Consider the following 20213-nt stretch of genomic DNA (forward strand, 5'->3'; position numbering starts at 1 on the left):
ACAATCAAAATGCTCATCGTCATTATCTGCATTCATTTTTAGTGCAGGAAGAGTTTTGACTTACAGCTGGGAAACGTATGTAAAACTCACACAGCAGTACGTCTCCATCTGCGCTTGCCGAGCTGGAGATTGTCTTGTGGATTCGTGCAGTGCTCACGCTGCTTTGTGTGCATTCGCTGTGTGCACATGAGGCTCCAGTTACTTTGTTTTCTGGAACTTCAATCTTCATATGCCCACATTAGCCCACGTTCTGTTAACTTATGTAAACATACAGAACAGAAGGTGGAGTAATTGATAAATATATTCTGTCATTCTGTGGTTAGAAATATTATTTACACTGAACACAAATATTAACACAACACTTGTTTTTGCTCCCATTTTTCATGAGCTGAACTCAAAGATCTAAAATATTTTCTATATACACAAAAGAACTATTTCTCTCAAATACTGATCACAAATCTGTCTGAATCTCTGTGTTTGTGATCACTTCTCCTTTGCCGAGATAATCCATTCCACCTCACAGGTGTGGCATATCAAGATGCTGATTAGACAGCTTGATTATTGCACAGGTGTGCCTTAGGCTGGCTACAATAAAAGGCCACTCTGAAATCTACACTCTTGCGTAACTGGGGGAGTCTGGGGGGAGGGGGGTCCGAAAACCAGTCAGTATCTGGTGTGACCACCGTTTGCCTCATGCAGTGCAACACATCTCCTTCTCATAGAGTTTATCAGCAGCCAGATGCCATCGAATGTGAGCATTTGCCAACTCAAGTCGGTTACAACGACGAAGTGCAGTCAGGTCGAGACCCCGATGAGAACGACGAGCATGCAGATAGGCCTCCCTGAGACAGTTTCTGACTGTTTGTGCAGAAATTCTTTAGTTCTGCAAACAATGCGAACAGCGGTGGAGATGCAGTTGTACTGCCATTCCACTGTCTCACACCCTAGCCTAGTCTTACACTGTCTTTTGGTCATGAAATGAGTCATATTTTCATGGTGTGTTTTTTTACTATTTCTAACCTTTCCCCTAACCCTAACCATAACCTAACAACCCTCTTCCTTCTGCTAACCCTAACCATACCCCCCCCCACCATCACCCTGCATTTCAGGCCCCCTTCATGAAAATGTGACACTTTGCCTGATGGTATCACAAACAAACAGATTAAAGTACTTTTCGTGATGCCATCACAAAATGTTGTGAGACTGGGTTGCACAACCACATACTAAATTAGGGAGCACCAGGACCCTAAAGACGTGGACTTCTGTTCTCCTGCTAGATATCAGCATCACCAAAAATCTCTGTCCATCGACCTCATCACTCCATAAGTTCTTCCCAGGAGTCTCTCAACCTCAAAGGCAGAGAATCCAGAGGCAAGAATGTCACTGCCAAGACAAATGAATGTCTTGACAAGTTCACCACTTTCACCACATACAGATACGAGGTCTGTCAATAAAGTATAGGTCCTTTTTATTATTTTCAAAAACTATATGGATGTCATTCATATGTTTTTACGTCAGACATGCTTGAACCCTCGTGCGCATGCGTGAGTTTTTCCATGCCTGTCGGTGACGTCATTTGCCTGTGAGCACTCCTTGTGGGAGGAGTTGTCCAGCCCCTCGTCGGAATTCCTTTGTCTGAGAAGTTGCTGAGAGACTGGCGCTTTGTTTGATCAAAATTTTTTCTAAACCTGTGAGACACATCGAAGTGGACACGGCTCGAAAAATTAAGCTGGTTTTTCAGTGAAAATTTTAACGTCTTTCATTAAAAAAATCTCCTTTAACAGTGGAATATCCGGATAAAATGCTGAAACCGACTTCTTCTGAAACTTCTCTGTTCTCTCACGACGTCCTGGATCAACAGAGTCTGAAATGTGGAGGTTTTCAGCTTGAAACAGGCTGACGACGGCACCTGAGAGCGCTGCGCGACGTCTCGCACCGTGGGAAGTCCTTAAAGCGACAGTATCACCTCAAAATCTCTCATCAGCCGTTAAAATTTTCACTGAAAACCAGCTTAATTTTTTGAACCATGTCCACTTCGATGTGTCTCACAGGTTTAGAAAAAAAATTTGATCAAACAAAGCGCCAGTCTCTCAGCAACTTCTCAGACAAAGGAATTCCGACGAGGGGCTGGACGACTCCTCCCACAAGGAGTGCTCACAGGCGAATGATGTCACCGACAGGCGTGGAAAAACTCACGCATGCGCACGAGGGTTCAAGCATGTCTGACGTAAAAACATATGAATGAAATCCGTATAGTTTTTGAAAAAAATAAAAAGGACCTATACTTTATTGACAGACCTCGTACACTTCTAATGGCTGACTCCAGGAAGTTATTAAGAGTGGATCTTAGTTCTGATAAGCACTTACTGAAACATGGTTTATTGTTGATATTTAAAAAACAAACAAACAAATAAACAACAAAAGAGACAATACTTCCTTACCATGCTGTGCATATAGTTCACAATTCACAAATATTCAGACACTTGCAATGATTTTATTCCTATACTGTGCCATCAACCATAGCATAGTGCTATAATTTTACACCTGTTTTATGTGGTTTTTACATGGTACATAATTTGTAAAATATCTAAAGTAATTGGATAAGCCAACAATCATAAATTAATGAACACCACATAATGGAGCCAGCCTTCCCCCCAAAATTTGTCTGCTGCAACAAGGCAATACATGTGTGTCTCCATAGCTTGCTACAGTACAGCTTAACTAGCTTTTATTTTTGTTAATTTCAATGTCATACAACCCTACACTAAGCCCTGAAGCACCACATTGCACTGTGGTTGCATGGTTTCTCGAAACACAGCCATGGGGATGTCTAAGTTCCTTCAGCCATGCTATGTGTGTCTTGGTGGCTTCTCTCATTAGTGTCCTCCTGACATTATCTTCTAGCATCAACACAATCTCTGACTCATCTACAGTCTGTCTCTGTCTCTCTGAGATTCTGATCTGCACCTCGCTGTCTCTTAATTTATCGTGTCATTGTGAACACTGGATTGTGTGTGGTGGTCTGGCTTGAGGCCGCAGCCCGCTCCCTTTCCTAATAAAATGAATTAAAAGAGTAAAAAGCATAACACAAAACTATGTCAGTATGCTAGCCATACGAAAGGGAAAATAAGTGTGTCTTAAGTCTGGATAATGGATTCCACACCCATATTTGTCATAAGCCTTGCAGGGTCTCTAATCACCTGCTCCGTGGCCTGCTGTAAAGTCCTAATGGTACCCTCCCTGTAGAGCTCTATCTATGTGCATAGACAAGATGGCGGCACCTTCCCCAGTAGGGTGGAGGCCGTCCGGCATCAGCAAGCCACGGCAGCCCCAGAACGAAGGCCAGTTATCAATAAAGCTAAAGCCTTGCTGTCTACAAAATTGCGCCAGCCACCTATTTAATGATGTCAGCCTGCTAAATGCCTCATTAGTACCCTGAGAGGGGAGGGGACCAGAGACTATTAATTGATGCCGACATCTTTCTGGCAAGATCACAAGTCCTCTCTATGTCCATTTTTGTGACCTCTGAGTGCTTCATCCTGACATCATTGGTGCTGACGTGAATAACTATGTGACTATATCTCATGTCATGTTCCTTAGTCTGTCTTCCCTTCTGCAGCATCAGCACCCTCCCTAAGATGGGATGCAATGTCGGGAGCTCTGGCCCCAGGAATACATTTAACGTCAGCCGGCATCTGTAACCTGACTTTGCGGGTGATAGAATCCCCTATCACTAAAGTCCGGTGTTTCGGCCTGGAGACAGGAGTGGAAGTCACTTGTGGGCTCAGAGAATTCACTTCAGGCAATTCCAAGGGGGAGAACCGATTCACAGTGGTGAGTGTGATCGGGGTACCACAACTGGGCACCAAGCCCTATGGGGCTTCCTCCGCCTAGCCACAGTCTGAAAGCCGTCCTCCACAGCTGGCATTTCTAGACTGATGCTAATGGGATCACTAGCCAGCCCAACATTAACCTCATCTGGAGTGCCCGTAAGATCTAACTCCACTGAGCTAAGAAGATGCTCTAACGTACGGACATGGCTCTCTAAGAGAGCCACCCTATCTTCCAACATCACGCAGGGTTTACGGAGGGTGTAAAGTAGGTAAAGTAGTGTACTTTGTGCACTAAGGAATTCAAGAGTATAGCCAAGCAAGCATGAGCTAACCAATAATGGATAAGCTAACTACTTCTAAGGCTCACACAGGATTCACACAGATGTAAATAAATGAATTAAAATTCATAGCAGTTACACTGAAAAAGTAGCAGAAGTATTAGACTTGTAAAGAAAAAAATGGGGGGGAGGGTCAAACTAGCTAACGCAAGCTAACTGCTAGCGAAAATGTTAGCCACTCCTAAGATTTAGACAGGAATAAAATAATGACCTAGAATTCACACCAGTTACACTGAAAAACTAACAGAAGTATCAAACAGGTAAAAAAGAAACAGCTTTAAAAGTAACAATGGGGGGAGGGGGGAGTCAACCTAGCTAGCGAATGCTAACTGCTAACAATTCACAACAGGACTGTAGTTAAATAAGGTTCAGAGTAGAGCCAACCAGAAGAGTGCTAAACAGAAATAAAAGAAACATACACAACCATGTAAAGTTCAGAAGAGCGTCACAACAGCAAACAATCCGTCGGAAGCAAGTTGCCAAGGGTAAGTTTTTATAAGTTAAGAGCATGTTGAAGCACACTGAAACACGCTTATATATGTCATAATACGCTGAGCACCTCTTATAACTCATACTTTCCACACATGCAGGACATAAGTTATGCGATTGTTGACCCACGTTTCTTGTAATTTATTCATATGTCAAAATACGTCCATTAATGCTGTCCATTGATTGGCTGAAAGCTGCAGTCCTCATGCGAACAGACTGTTTCATTCACACATGGAGTAAATATAAAGTCTTACCTGTTCATTTCAGCGGGATTCATCATCACAGTCTGACGAAAACGTACCCACATAAAGCCTCCTGACTTTGGAAAATGACATCTGAAAATACTTTAATTCCTTGTCGTGGCTGGAAACGTAGCATTTTAAAGCAAGTCCCTCTGGATTTTCTGCTTCAGGAAATGCAATATCAATTGCATTGAGTTCATAATCAATTGTAGTAGCACTGAACTGGTTTTGCATTGTTGCACATTGTTATTATTTATTTATTTATTTGGAAATTGCCCTCTTCCCCCTATGTCCCTCCTTCCGTGGATTATAGCCATCAATTAATAGTATTGAACTGGTTTCTGCATTGCTGCACAGTGTCACCGTTTTTATATTTATTTATTTGGTCTGTTCTTACTCTTAATGCATTTTTTCAATATCTTGTTTTTATATTGCTGTCAAATGTCACTGTATAGATGTTATAAATGTTACATGGCGTATTTAGGGGGTTATTTATTGCACTGGTTGCTCTTTTTAACTACGTATGTGGATGCTCCAGACGTAATTTCGTTGTTCTTTGTGGCAATGACAATAAATGCTTGAATCTTGAATCTTCACTTGCGTTTCTCAGATGATGACAGTGCCCCAGTCTGCCGTGAATGTGACTGTGACTCTTTTAACGCTTAAAGTGCCGGTCATAATCAGAACCAGTACAATGATCAGTTCCCCTCATCTGATCAGTCAGAGTTGTTTGAATGCCCCCGTCTGATCAGTCAGACGGGTGTATCGATCAAAGCGCTGGTCACAGTCTGATCGCGACCGGTGCTTTAAGGTTCATAGTGCTTCATTCATTCACGGCAGCATTTACCACAGCCATCAGTCGACTCATCAGCATTCTGGACGCAATGAAAATGATCCACCAAGACAAAATAAAATAAAATCATGTTAAATGACTCTGTTTCTGACCCGCACCAAACCATGCAATACCGACCAGAACCACTCAGTGGAAACGGGGCTAATCACCAAGGTGTGACACCTGCATTAATTTACTGGACGTATGCCAGCGTTTTTAATACAGTCAGCATATGCAGGCTGAATCGTCAAGGTGTGACAAGGCCTTTACTTATGTGTAGCACTTTGAGTTAACTTATGTACTGATTTGGCACCATATAAATAAATTACAAGTTAGAAAGTCATTACATTTCATGACATTAAAAAAGACAAGAATGTAGAGTTAATCACTAGGACTAAGTCAAAGCTTCTTTGTGTGTGTGTGTGAAGTGGATCTTCCATGGCCAACAGCTTTTTAAGGTGAATGATGTCACATGTTTATTTGATGCTTGCAACTCTCTCATAACCTGTTTATTTGAGATCCTGAAGTTATGGTGGACCTTTCAGACAAAATGTAATTACTTCCTGGGTAATGATATAAAGTTTAAAGGTCCCCAGCTTCTTAAATTTTGAATAATAAATTGTACACTTCCCTGACCCAGAGGGGAATATCTACCCTTTTTCGACAAAGGACGATGGTCTCAGATGTGAATGTGCTGATTCTCTTCCTAGTCACTTCACACTCCTGCCCAATGCACACCGTAGGTCACTGTCTGATGAAGCCAACAGAACCACAATGTCCGCAAAAAGCAGAGATGCAACTGTGAAGTCACCAAAGTGGACACTGTCCATTCTTCCACTACTCCTTTAAATCCTGTCCATGTGCATCATGAACAGGATTGGTGACCAGGGGCAGCTGAGTCCAACACCCACTGGTGGATTGCCACTGAGGACTTCCACTAGGGAGATGGAACCAGATCTGCCCAAGGTCTTCCATCCCTGCTTCCTTAAAGGAGGGAATGTCAGTAGGGTTAAGGAGATCCTTTTCACCACCTGACAATATCCACAGTCAAGGTTGGCAGCTGTCTTCGCTTGCTGAACACAGCCTGGGCTAAGAACTGCCTGCCTTACCTGAGTTGCAAAACAGTTTGCAAGAACTGCCTTAAGGCTGACCAAAAGCCATTCCCCACGGCCTCTCTAATCTCCCTCCACACCCACGTTTTTGCTTCAGCAACCACTGAGGCAATAGTCCTTCTGGCCTGCCTGTACCTACAATTCTGGTCAGATGTTTACATGTGCCTATCGTGAGCACAAATGCCATGGTGATTTTCAACTTTTAATGATGTCTTTGAACCGCTCTTTTTCCAGGGTGGATTGATTGTTGGATTGATTGACTGCACAAGTTTGAATTTATTTTGGATCTCTAACAGTACTCAGCCAGCCAGGGAGTTGTCAATCATTGACGATCGGTCCCTGAGGAGTGGACAGTGGACATGTCCTCTGAAAGTGGAAGCTTGTTCCGTGGTTTTGAAGCTTCACTGCCAGTAAAGTCCAGCGGGATGAATAAAATCTATCAATCCAGGTTTGTACTGATAAAAGGATCCTGGCATGTAGAATTACGGAGGCTTGTTGTACAGTAGCGCACTGTTATGTAGATTTACAAACACTTGCGGTGTGTTGTGTAGACTTGTATAAAAACTGCATACTTTCTGTGTTTAATTTCTTGCGTCCTGCTTGCATAGCTCTAGGTATACTGCTGCATAGTGTTGGGGAAACCCCTGTTGTGTCCTATGGAAGTGCCACTTGTATTTGTAAATCAGTGAATCAGAAGATAACTGAGTTTCCCCGCACAATCGTTAATGGAAGAATGATGACCAGGATTCAGTCCATTTCTCAGTTGACCTCGCCATTTATCACACAGTTTTCAGTTATCAACCATACAGAAAAACAGGTCACACAGTAGGCAAATTCAGCAGAACACATTCAAACATGATCATATAAGAAAAACAACATCATCAACCTTGTACCAATCAATATACGAGTACATCATTCATTAATTATGTTAACAATAGGGAGCAAAAACTCAGCGCAGAGCTGCTTAAAGTGGGTGTAACACTGCTTAACTTGGTGTAGATGGTACACCGCAATACGCAACTCTACATTTGCATCAATGTGAAAGGGGCTTAAGAGGCCGTTTCAGAGGGTATGCTGTGTATGGAGGTGAGCCCAACTATTTCTAGTTGGTTTCATTCAACCTCCTGTACAAGCCTAGGCTCCTTCTCTACCACAGAGTGACAATCCATGTTCCAACAGTCAAGTACCATAACCAAATAGACTGTGTGAGACTCTCAATTTACCAGTTGATTTACAGTCCTATCCTCACCTATGGTCATGAAGTTTGGGGTAATGACCAAAAGAACAGTTCACAGATTTGATTTATTATTATTTTATTTAACCTTTATTTAACCAGGACATCCCTGTTGTATGGCTGGGGGGGCCTGGCTGCCTTTTTGTTTCTGTCTTTTCTTTTTCCTTCCAGGTGGCTTGCATTTGGGACTGAGTGGCTGTGTAGCTGAGTTTATCAGGACCTCACCCTGATCACCTGCGGCTTGTCAGGACTCACAGCTGTGGTGCATCTACATGGATTGGAACATGGTGGCATTTAAGACTGGAGTACACAGTGTGTATTTGCCAGAGACTCGACCTTGTGACCAGACGGGTGAGATCGTCGTCTCAAGAGCCATCTCATCATCAGTGGATGCAGAGAACGTCCAGGTTTGATGCATGGTCTGTGAAAGAGGAGGGGGTGAGGTCTCACGCTCGTCAGCACACTTCCTGAGGTACGTTAGATTTTGTGACTAACATTTATACAGTCAGTAAATGTGGTGTCCCTCACACCTTTATTATATTGAGCTGTATGTTGGTCATTTAAATCAGCTTCCACTGCAGTGGAGTTTTGTGAACAGGGTGTTCTATGCCTGCAGGGTGGGAAGCTGATTTGCAATTAAGCCAAGAAGTGTTTGCTGTTTGTACACCTTTGAGTGGTCTCTCTGTGTGTTGAGTGTGGACTCACATAAGGATTCCTTCTTTCACAGACTCGGTTTGTCGCGGCCACCTGGGGGGTGTCGGCGGGGTCCTTGGGTCCGAACTGGTTCTGGCTCCGGACCGTTTTGTGCTGCTGGGAGCACACCGCAAATCCGCCACGCCAGACCGCACACTTATTTGTTTGTATTTTTTCACAGCACTGTTATGTTCATTAAACTCTGTTATCCTTTGTACTGTGCTCTGCTTATTTCATACTGGGTCCTTCAAACGTTGGTCAGTTCTCCGGGCTGCGTCCGACACATAACACATCCCAATGAGATTAAAATCCTCTTTTTCAAGGGAGACCTGGCCAAGATAGGCAGCAGCATAAAATAAGCACAATTACAGACATAACAATAAAAAGAATAACATCACAATAACACATACAACAAAAAGTGTATCAGTAACAAGTTTAAAACTGGTTCATTGCACTGAATTAAAAGCACTGACAGCTTAAAGAAGCTGCCTCTAAGTCTTTAAGTTTAGATTTAAACTCATTCAGAGAAACTAGGCAGTCAAGTTATAAAGTATCTTGCAGATTGTTCCATGCAGTGGGGACAGAATAAGCAAATGCCTTTTCCCAAGCTCAGTACTAATATTTGGAACTGAAAGTAAGTAAAGGTCATGAGAGCTCAAGTTATATTGTCCAGTACTCCTTGGCATAGTAAGGATACATAGGTAAGATGGAAGCAAACCTAAAATCGCCTTGTATATGACAATATACCAATGATGAAGCCTGCGGGTGGCCAAAGAAGGCCATCCCACCCAAGAATATAACTCACATTGATGAGTCAGGACTTTACAATTTGTTATAAATCTCATGATAAAATGATATAATGTATCAATTTCATGAAGCCACTGAGCAGAGGCACGCATGTACAAAACATCACCGTCGTCCAGCACTGATTAAAAAAAAGTGGCAGCAACAAGCCACTTTTTTACATTAAAAGAAAAACAACTTATGAAAATAAAAACCCAATTTCAGTCTCAATTTTTCACTAGTTGAAGAACATGCGATGTGAAACTTTGGGAGCCCTCAATTAAAAGATATTTATAAGAACAATGATCCTTCCATCCAGGGTGACCTCAGCAGGGATGAGTGCTCGAAACTTTGAGTTATTAAAGATCATGAGTTTGATCTTTTTAGCATTAAGAACAAGCTTTAGCTGATGTAGGTTATCCTGAATAACATTAAAAGCATCCTGCAGGTGCTTAACGGCCAGGGCAAGAATAGACGCACAACAGTAAATGACTGTCATCTGCATGGAAATGAACATTAGCATCAGACACTTTTTGACCCAGATTATTTATATATAGTGTAAATGACAGTGCCGCAGCAGTGTCAGTAATAGACACATCTTAAAGTTTGCTGATGATACAGTTATTGTCAGTCTTCTTCAGGGAGATGAGCAGGACCACGGGCCTGCTGTTGATGACTTTGTCTCTTGGTGTGAGGAGTCTTTTCTAGAATTGAATGTGTCAAAAACTAAAGATATGATTATTGATTTTAGGAAGTCTACCTGTTTTCCATCACCAACTGTTCTTAAAAATGTTGATGTTGAGATGGTGGAGAGCTATAAATATCTGGGTGTGGTCCTTGATAATAAACTTTGCTTTGAACCTCATGTTGATGTTATCTCCAAAAAGGTTCAGCAAAGATTGTTCTTTTTGAGGAAGATGAGAACCTTCCAGGTTTCTTCTGAGATGATGACTCTTTTTTTTATAGAAGTTTTATTGAATCAGTTTTGACTTTTTGTATTGTTGCTTGGTTTGGAAATTTGAATTGTCTAAATAAGAGTCATCTTGGCAGTCTTGTCAAAACTGCTGGAAAAATCTCAGGCAGTCAGCAGGCCGGGGTAATGTCCATCTATAACAGACAGGTCCTGAGAAAGGCTAATGCTGTTCTGGATTGTTCTAATCATCCACTGAAAAAAGAGTTTGAGCTTTTGCCCTCAGGCCGTCGTTTTAGGGCTCCTATGAGGAGGACTAAAAGATTTCAGGTCTCGTTTATTCCTAGTGCAATTTTATTACTCAATGGCAATTAGCCTTTGATGATTTTATTTTGCACTACTATTGCTTATTTGCACATCCACATATTGCATTTTTGCAATACTTTTTGTTTTTGGCATGGACTCTGGATTGAATATTTGACATTGTATGGGTATTGTTTTTATTGTTTTTATTTTATTTTATTTTATTATTATTATTATTATTAAGTTTTACTTTTATTACTAAGTTTAGTGATAAAGGTTACTTAGTTAGTTATTATTATTAAGTTTATTCCTTTGTTTCCTTCCTTGTTTGATTTTAGACTTTTAATTGGGTCTTATTTTCACTGCTGATATTGTTATCTTTGTGTACCTTGTCCTTTGTGTGCTCCTGCTGCAACATTAATTTCCCTTTACGGGACAATAAAGAAATTCTGATTCTGATTCTGATTCTGATTGAAAGCGGACCTAAAATAGAACCCTGTGGTACACCCTTGGAGACTGATACAAATTCAGAACATAGACCATCATTTGTAATGCAACGAGATCTGTCACTAAGATAGTCTGAAAACCAGGCAGCTGATTGCTCCGAAAGTCCTGACTGAAAAAGTCTAAGCTTTAAGACATCATGATCAACCGTATCAAATGCTTTAGACAAATCTATAAAAAGCGACACACAGTGCTGTTTCTCATCAAATGCTGCAGATATGTTATTTACCACTTTCATAGCAGCTGTGACTGCACTGTGCTTTTTCCTAAAGCCTGACTGATACATAGAAAGAAAGCCATTGTAGGACAGAAACTATTTTAATTGGTACCTAACGACAGTTTCAAGGATTTTGGCCAGCACTGATACGTTTGATATCGGCCTATAGTTGTTTAAGCAAGCTGGGACACCTCCCTTCAATAAAGGGAGGACACAAGTGGATTTCCACAGCTTAGGAACAACCTTATTTTCCACTGAAAGATTAAAAATCTATGTCAAAGGCCTTGCTATAAAATCAGATGCTACTTTGAATGAATGAATGAATGAATGAATGAATTTATTCAGCACGCACATAAACAAAACAAAATACCAACATAAACTCTTACTAACATACATAAAAAACAAACAAAAGAAAAATACAACAATAACTCAGTTTCTCAAATTAGGTGCAGCCAAAAGGGCATGGGCTGAAGCAAAAGCTTGTAAACGCCCACCCCGTACACCGTACACCCGTTACCATCCACAGTTAAATACACTCAAATAAGATAGAAATCAGAAAATAACATAACTAAACAGAATAGAACAATTTCATATTTACATTTTACATTTACATTTTATATCTACATTAGAATATAGTTAGGTACTAACAATTGCATCAATGGCATTCCATTATTTTCAATTCATTTAAAGTTTAACACATTTTTACCTTCTAAGCAATTACAAATAGTCTTGCACCCTGATCATTACTGACATAATGTCATACAACAAGTACTGTTCAATGTCTATGCAATCGTCTACACTTCTTACTAACTCTATTAACATTTTTACTCGTTTGTGTACTGTGCTAACATAATTTCTTTATATTTCTTTTTGAACTTATAAATGTTTCCACACAATTTAATGTGGTTATCCAAATGATTCCATAATTTAACTCCACATACCGACACACACCAACTTTTCAGAGTAGTTCTTACATAATTTACTATAAAGTTTCCACATCCCCTCAATCCATACTGTCCTTCTCTCTTACAAAACAGTTTCTGTATATTACATGGCAGATCCTTACTTACTTTCAGGAAGTAAGGATCAATTAGATCAGGTCCTGGTGGTTTTTAGGATCTACAATGGGGAAAATAAGTATTTGAACACCCTGCGATTTTGCAAGTTCTCCCAACTAGAAATCATGGAGGGGTCTGAAATTTTCATCTTAGGTGAGAGACATAATCTAAAAAAATAAAAAATAAAAAAATCTGGAAATCACAATGTATGATTTTTTTAATAATTTATTTGTATGTTACTGCTGCAAATAAGTATTTGAACACCTGTGAAAATCAATGTTAATATTTGGTGCAGTAGCCTTTGTTTGCAATTACAGAGGTCAAACGTTTCCTGTAGTTTTTCACCAGGTTTGCACATACTGCAGCAGGGATTTTGGTCCATTCATCCACACAGATCTTCTCTAGATCAGCCAGGTTACTGGGCTGTCACTGAGAATCACAGAGTTTGAGCTCCCTCCAAAGATTTTCTATTGAATTTAGGTCTGGAGACTGGCTAGGCCACTCCAGAACCTTGATATGCTTCTTACGGAGCCACTCCTTGGTTATCCTGGCTGTGTGCTTCGGGTCATTGTCATGTTGGAAGACCCCATCCATGACCCATCTTCAATGCTCTAACTGAGGGAAGGAGGTTGTTCCCCAAAATCTCGCAATACATGGCCCCGGTCATCCTCTCCTTAATACAGTGCAGTCGCCTTGTCTCATGTGCAGAAAAACACCCCCAAAGCATGATGCTTCCACCCCCATGCTTCACAGTAGGGACAGTGTTTTTGGGATTGTACTCAGCATTCTTTTTCCTCCAAACACGGCGAGTGGAATTAAGACCAAAAAGTTCTATTTTGGTCTCATCTGACCACATAACTTTCTACCATGACTCTTCTGGATCATCCAAATCGTCACGGGCAAACTTAAGACGGGTCTGAACACGTGCTGATTTAAACAGGGGAACCTTCTCTGCCATGCATGATTTTAACCCATGACGTCTTAGTGTATTACCCACAGTAACTTTGGAAACAATGGTGCCAGCTCTCTTCCGGTCATTGACCAGCTCCTCCCATGCAGTTCTGGGCTGATTCCTCACCTTTCTTATGATCATTGATACGCCACGAGGTGGGATCTTGCATGGAGTCCCAGTCTGAGGGAGATTGACAGTCATGTTTAGCTTCTTCCATTTTCTAATAATTGCTCCAACAGTTGATCTTTTTTCACCAAGCTGCTTGGCAATTGCCCCGTAGCCCTTTCCAGCCTTGTGGAGGTCTACAATTTTGTCTCTGGAGTCTTTGGACAGCTATTTGGTCTTAGCCATGTAAGTAGTTGGAGTCTTACTGATTGTGTGAGGTGGACAGGTGTCTTTATGCAGCTAACGACCTCAAATAGGTGCTTCTAATTTGGAATAATAAGTGGAGTGGAGGTGGACTTTTTAGAGAAGGACTAATAGGTCTTTGACGGCCAGAATTTCTGCTGATTGGCAGGTGTTGAAATACTCATTTGCAGCAGTAACATGCAAATAAATTATAAAAAAAAAAAAAAAAATCATACATTGTGATTTCCGGATTTTTTTGGATTGTCTCTCACAGTGGACGTGCACCTAAGATGAAAATTTCAGACCCCTCCATGATTTCTAAGTGGGAGAACTTGCAAAATTGCAGGGTGTTCAAATACTTATTTTCCTCACTGTATATTTTTAAGGCTTTGCAAACGTCCTGCACAGAAAAAGGTGCAAGTTTAAAAACGTGTCCAGTACACACCGGCACAGCAGTACAGGGCTTCCCAGATGTAGAAGGATAAGAATCAAACAAAGAACCAGAAGATATAAAATGCTCATTAAAACAGTTCAAGATCTCCATCTTATCGTGCACAACAGTAGAGCCCTTTATAACACAGGCAGGTAGAACATGAGAATTTTTGATTACATAAAGTGATTTTATGGTATTCAAATTTTCAATGGCAACAGACAAGTTATATTCTGATTCGGCTTTCTTAATTAAGGAAGAACATTTATTTCTGAGTTGTCTAAAAACAAGCCAATCTGAGGTGAAACCTGTGGTTCTTGCCTTGGCCCAGGCAGAGTTCCTTTCATGAACACTGTCTGCTCCTTCAGAGGAGAACCAGGGGTTATCACTACCCTTTATTCTATATCTCCTGCACACTTGCAGGATGCAGCCCAAACATATTTCAGAGCATCCTGACACAGACTGATATCAGACGGCACAGACATTGGAGCTGTCACTCACTTACCCACTCACGCACGCAATCAAATCTCCGCTTGTCCTCACATTCCCAGTGTTAAACTGGCCTCTCATCAGTGTGTGTCTCACATGACGGAGTGCTCGCATGTACATGCGTAGAACAGGCAATCTGAGTGATGAATGTGTGTCCTTTCAGCTGCACGCATGTGTACACAATGGCTGACCGAGCCGCGTGTGTTTCTGAAACAGTTTGTGAAAAAATTCTGATGGAAAAAAAGCCCAAATCATTCCGCCATTTCCTCGCAATGAAACAACGACGAGAAGGGTGGACCAGTGCTCACTCGAAGCCTGCCCACAGGCGAATGACGCAACCGACAGGCGTGGAAAAACTCACGCATGTGCACGAAGGTTCAAGCTTGGCTGACGTAAAAACATATGAATCAAATCCATATAGTTTAAAAAAAATAAATAAAAAGGTACAGTACTTTTCTAACAGACCTCATATATATATATATATATATATATATATATATATATATATATATATATATATATATATATATATATATATATATAGATGAATTGGAATATGTGCAGTTAGGCAACATTGAAAGTTTTAGCCAGAGTTAAAGGATTGTCCTCAACTCTACATGAAAGTAAAAGCAAGTGTGGATTAAAACCTCTTTGAATCCTCCAAACCCTTAATTTGCATTTGTAGTACAATAGAGCCTATTAAATCTCTTATTTCTGTTGATTGCATTATCCATGAACAGTTTTTTTCTTTTCTTTGAAACTTGATCAAAATTAACCAATAACTTGAACAGCTTTCTTGTCCAAACACTTAATTTGTCATCTCAAAAAATGATTATACAGTGCCCTCCAAAAGTATTGGAACACTTGGTCTTTCACACACAGGATTTTCTTAAAAAGAAGACCTGAAAGTTCAGCTATGATTTGCCAGAAGGTATATCTGAGATCATACCTGGCCCGGGCATATAGACAATTGCTAAGTGCGGCGTCGATCTGGGACAGGGGTGGAAAGTAACAAATTACATTTACTCACGTTACTGTAATTGAGTACTTTTTATGAGTAATTTGTAATTTTCTGAGTCGTTTTTGAAATATGTAATTTTTACTTTTACTCGAGTACATTTTGACCCAAGTATTTTACTTCGCTACATTTGAACACCCGAACATTACTGAGTACAATACTGATAGTGAAAAAATTAAATTTGGGCGGAAAACCCCTGTGTCCCGGAACTGAAAGTCAGTTGCGTGGCCTTGCCTTGCGCGCGCCCTTTCCATTGTCCCATAATCTGGATCTATGTGTTGGAAGATGGCTGTTGCTGACCAAGATATGGAGATCATGGAGGAGGAAGGGCCCGAAGAAGATACAAAGGGAATAGCTACTTGCCTCACATTTTAAAAATCGGCTTTAGTGATCAGTCCGAAATTATAAGGATGCAGAACTTTAGTTTTCAAGTGGCCTCTTACGAAATCAGCTTGTATGTTTGCTATAAGCAAGCTCTTGGGTTGTTAGCTGTTGCCTAGAATTGGCTAGTTTGGAGTGGATAGCGATAGTTCATCAAAAGTATGGGTGAGTTGGGAATGCAAGCGTTGCAGGCATTGATGCTTGCTAAATGTGACGATAAATGAAATGGGGTGTTATGATGGTTTTGAATATGAGGAGTGAGGCAAAATAGCTAGACTACATCACATCAAGTAATTTGATTTGTAGAGAATTCACAAGTTTTTTCGCTGTCCTGGCAGCCGAGCGATCACCACAAAGTAACACATTACTTTGCTTAGCTATTCCCTACTCGTTTCCATTAGCTCACAGAACGTTAGCTCCCTCTAGAGGAATTAAATGGTAGCCCTGTCACATTCAGTTTACAGGAGTTTATCTTTTTACCCTGAGACTGCATTTATGTGCAGCAATACCCTTCTGAAACAATGCAGTTTTGCTGTAGTTTTTTTTTAAGTAGAATTGCTGTATTTATTCTAATGATTGAATAATTTAATGAATTTAATGCCTAGCTAAGTGCAGCAATCCTACAGTAGGCCTAGTACAATCTGCATTTTTTTTAATATAACAGTGACAGTACAGCACATTTTTTTCATAAGGATGAGATTGTTCTAGCTTAAAAAAAATGTTCTAGCTCTTAAATAGTATTTCTAAATATGAGTGTGCCTACGAATACATAACTATTCTGTACCCTCTTGTATTGTGTGTATTCACAGAGAAAGCATCCATCAAAGCTTGCTGTTTTTAGTGCATGTTCACGGAAGTCACCATAAGAACAAGGAGGCAAAAGTAAGCAGAGCAAGCTCCCAGACAACCAGGCCAAACTTGCGGTGGGTGGTGCCATCCGTGTGTCTCAAGGGACAGTTGACCGGTTCCTCATCAGGCTCATTTGTGAAGGTCACCACCCCTTCTCTTTGGTGGAACAGCCAGCATTTAAAGAGTTTGCTGCTGCACTCAATCCTCAATACAAAATGCTCTCTAGACCCACAGTTAAGAGCAGAATCGCTGAAGCTGCTGCTGAAATGAAGACAAAGTTGATATCACACCTTAGTAACATCAATCATGTCGCTACTACCACAGATTGTTGGTCTGCACACCAAAAAAGCTACATAGGTGTCACATGCCATTGGATTGATGGGGAGACTTTCGAGAGAATCTGTCGTGTTGGCATGCAAGAGGTTAAAAGGGTCACACACGTTTGATGTGCTTCCAGGTGTCCTGGATGATATCCACTGCCAATACAGAATAAGAGGGAAAGTGGTTAGAACCACCACAGATAGTGGCTCAAATTTTGTGAAAGCCTTCTCTATTTTTGGTGAGCAGAGCCAGTCAGAGGATGAGGATGGCGGGTCAGACACAGACCAAGAAGGTTTCGAATTGGATGAAGACGTTGAGTTCCAAGACACATTCAGCATCCTAGAGCAAGACAACGGCCTGGAGTACCAGCTCCCCAGACACCAGAGATGTGCATGCCACCTACTGAACTTAGTTGCCATGACAGATGGTGACCTTGCTGAAAAGAAGAACGACACCTACAAGAGGCTTTCACGTGCCGCCTTTGGCAAATGCCAAGCTCTGTGGAATAAGTCAGGTTGCTCGCACACTGCAGCAGAAGCTGTGGAAGACGAATGTGGTCTTCAGCTCATTCAACCCAACAAGACACCGTGGAATTCAACGTACATGGTTACAAAGTCCAAATCCTTCTGTGTTAATAAACAAAACTTAATTATTGTTTTTTTCATTTATTTATCTTGTGCAGGTTGAGTCAGGCAGAAATTGCTTTTCTGGATGAGTTCTGCTGTGTGATGAGATCAGTGGTAAGGGCCTTGAATAACTGAGAAGGCAGGAAGTGTTGGTCAAGATGTGCCTCCCGCTCATCTCGGCACTACAGCAAGGGGTCCAGAGGCGCTTCAGAGTCATGATGGAGGACCGAGAGCTTATCTCAGCAGCAATCCTCCTACCCAAATTTAAGACGGGCTGGACTGACAAAGCTGAAGTCATTGAAGCAGGTATAACTCCATTGTTCAATATCACAGCGATTAGTATTTATTTTGGTCTTGTTCATTTGTTTTCTAGCAACAAATACATAGTATTAACAACATTTCAATACAGAATACAAGGAGTTTTATTTGCCACATGCACAGAAATACTAAAAAGCATACCATGAGGTGAAATTACAGTTAACCATCTGTACTGTGCAGGAGTGTTTGTTAGTGGGAGGTGGGGTATTAAAGTGTAATAGTGCCAAAGTGCACACTGCAATATGTTATCTGATTTAGCTATCCATAGTACTCTTTAAGAACAAATAGCTCAGTACTTAATTTCCCTATGCTGTCTGTCATTAAACAGGACTACTGTATGTGAGGCATCACCTTGACCAGATGGCTGAGGCTGAGGTGGAGCAGGGTGCGCTCAGGCAGCATTCGTCAGACGAAGAGGACTACTTCTCCACGATGAAGTCCCGCAGGTCAGAGGGTTCTGGGGAATTGGAGGGGTACCTTGCCTGTGTGTCAGAGAGCATGGACCTGCTGAACTCCTTCCCAAACATTAAGAAACTGTCTCTGAAACTCAACACAGGCCTTCCAGCCTCAGCCGCCTGTGAGAGGCTTTTTAGTTCTGCCAGGTTGCTCTTCACAGCAAAGAGAGCAAGACTTACAGCAAAAAACTTAGAAAATCAGCTGCTGCTGAAATTGAACAAGAGCTTTTCCTTTCTAAAGTTGTAGATTGTGGGCAGATTTGTGGGATCCTGTGGGCATTTTCTTTTGGTTTATTGTGAGTAGTGGGATTCTGTGGGCACTGTATTTTGAATAGTAGGATCTTATGGGCACTTAATTTTGAATAGTGGGATCCTGTGGGCATTTTATTGTGGTTTATTTTGAGTTGTAGGATCCTGTGGCATTTTATTGTGGTTTATTTTGAGTTGTAGGATCCTGTGGGCATTTTATTGTGGTTTATTTTGAGTTGTAGGATCCTGTGGCATTTTATTGTGGTTTATTTTGAGTTGTAGGATCCTGTGGCATTTTATTGTGGTTTATTTTGACTTGTGAATAGTGGGATCCTGTGGGCATTTTAGTTTGAATTGTGAGATCCTGTGGGCACTTTATTTTGTGTGCATTTTGTGTTTTGAATACTTTGATTCTGGTTTAATTTTCTTTATTCTTATCATAGTGTTGTCAGTTGGACAATAGTACTGAAAATAGTTTGCACTTTACAGTACAGGTTGTGTTTGTCCTTGTGGTCTTTGTGTTGTGAGGAAGTAAGAGGATCATGTTACTGAGCTCAACTGAGCTTTTACAAGTGTGGATGTGCACTTTAATATGCCTCGAAGTTGATTAATACAACTTGCTGAATTTGATTCATGACTCATCCTTTTTTTGCATTAAATAACTGAAAGTAACTAAGTAACTTTTACTCAAATTACATTTTAAATTAAGTACTTTTGTACTTTTACTTGAGTAAATTTTGAGATGGGTAATTTTACTTTTACTCTGAGTAGGATTTAAGCAAAGTAAAGATACTTTTACTCAATTACAATTTTTCTGTACTTTTTCCACCTCTGATCTGGGAGGGGGTGCCACAAAAGCGGGAGAAAAGAATAAAGTCAATTTTAACAATTCTTATACTAAAAGTAGTTAATACTATTTAATATAAAATAAATATAAGCCCATATTGATTTAACTGCTTAGCAAAGCCTATTAAATAATAATGATGATGATAGTTTCCTTGCCTGAATTTTTTGTTTTTTGATGTCTTAAAAATTTAAAAGGGTAAAAGCTCAAGGGTGCACAAACATTTTAACAGAAATGTATTGCAGAATAGGCCCCTAATGGTTTCACATACTCTTCTTTTCAGATGGTCTTTTGAGGTATTTAAGCATAAACCATGTGGTCTCAAAACAGCTCTCATATGATGATATCATAGATGAGTTTGCTACAAAGTGAGTTGCTACAAGGA

At 40.7% G+C, this 20213-nt stretch overlaps 1 long non-coding RNA gene across 1 annotated transcript; it reads left to right on the top strand.

Moving 5' to 3' along the window:
- Nucleotides 1–334: 334 nt before the first annotated feature.
- LOC117511600 lies at nt 335–8802 on the top strand. Its single transcript, XR_004560988.1, has 3 exons — nt 335–473; nt 4109–4112; nt 8791–8802. It is a non-coding gene; the product is annotated as an uncharacterized LOC117511600 (long non-coding RNA).
- The last annotated feature ends 11411 nt before the right edge of the window (nt 8803–20213 follow it).

This window comes from Thalassophryne amazonica, chromosome 6 (assembly GCF_902500255.1).
Source record: "Thalassophryne amazonica chromosome 6, fThaAma1.1, whole genome shotgun sequence".
NCBI lineage: Eukaryota > Metazoa > Chordata > Actinopteri > Batrachoidiformes > Batrachoididae > Thalassophryne > Thalassophryne amazonica.